This window comes from Carlito syrichta, unplaced genomic scaffold (genome assembly GCF_000164805.1).
Source record: "Carlito syrichta isolate Samal-C Ts95f unplaced genomic scaffold, Tarsius_syrichta-2.0.1 Scaffold85555, whole genome shotgun sequence".
NCBI lineage: Eukaryota > Metazoa > Chordata > Mammalia > Primates > Tarsiidae > Carlito > Carlito syrichta.
In genome coordinates, this window is record NW_007029651.1 from 5,520 (window position 1) to 6,528 (window position 1,009).

Consider the following 1,009-nt stretch of genomic DNA (forward strand, 5'->3'; position numbering starts at 1 on the left):
GGCTGCAGTGGCTGTGAGCGTGCCACTGCACTCCAGCCTGGGCCACAGAGTGAATCCCCGACTCAAAAGAAAAAAAAGAAAGGAAAGCAAGTCCCAGAATCCACCTCATCAAAGTTGTACTTTCTGGATTTTTCTTTAAAAAAAATTAAGTCGGCCGGGCGTGGTAGCTGATAGCCTGCACAACTAGGCAAGACCTCGTCTCTACGATACTAGCCGGATGTGGTGGTGCATGCCTGTGGTTCCAGCTACTTGGAAGGCTGAGGCGGGAGGACCGCTTAAGCCCGAGGTCGACGCAGCGGTGAGCCACGACTGGCCGCTGCGCTCCAGCCCGGGCAACGAGGGGAGACCCCGACTCAAATTAAAAACAAAAATAGGATGGGGTATCAGGGGGGTAAGAAAAAAAGCGGGGGAAGGGCAACCCGTTCGGGTCCCCTCCCACTGTGAGAGCTTTTCTGTCCTCTCAATTAATCCTGCATTAAAAAAAAAAAAAGCCGGGCTCAGTGGCTCAGCCTGTCATCCCGCGCCTTTGGGAGGCTGAGGTGAGTGGATTGCGTGAGCCCGCGGGTTCGAGACCCGCCTGGGCAGCGAGACCTCATCTCTACAACAAATCAAAAATCAGCCGGGCGTGGTAGCGCGTGCCTGTAATTCCGGCTACTTGGAAGGCTGAGGCGGAAGGATTGTCGGAGCCCAGCAGGTCGAGGCTGTGCGCCACTGCACTCCAATCTGGGTGACGGAGTGAGACTCCAACTCCAAGATTAATAAATAAATAAATAAGCCGGGCTCGGTGGCTCAGCCTATAATCCCGTACCTTGGGAGGCTGAGGTGAGGGGATTGCCTGAGCCCGCGGGTTCGGGACCCGCCTGGGCAGTGAGACCTCATCTCTACAATCAATCAAAAAATCAGCCGGGCGAGATAGCACGAGCCTGTAGTTCCAGCTACTCGGAAGGCGGAGGCGGAAGGATCGCCGGAGCCCAGCAGGTCGAGGCTGCGGGGGCCGGGAGCGGCCACT

At 56.7% G+C, this 1,009-nt stretch overlaps 1 protein-coding gene across 1 annotated transcript in view; it reads right to left on the reverse strand.

Annotated features, from left to right (window-relative positions):
* The window catches only part of POLR2E (RNA polymerase II subunit E), a 5,149-nt gene that overhangs the window by 3,571 nt on the left and 569 nt on the right, over positions 1-1,009 (reverse strand). The window lies entirely within an intron of this gene.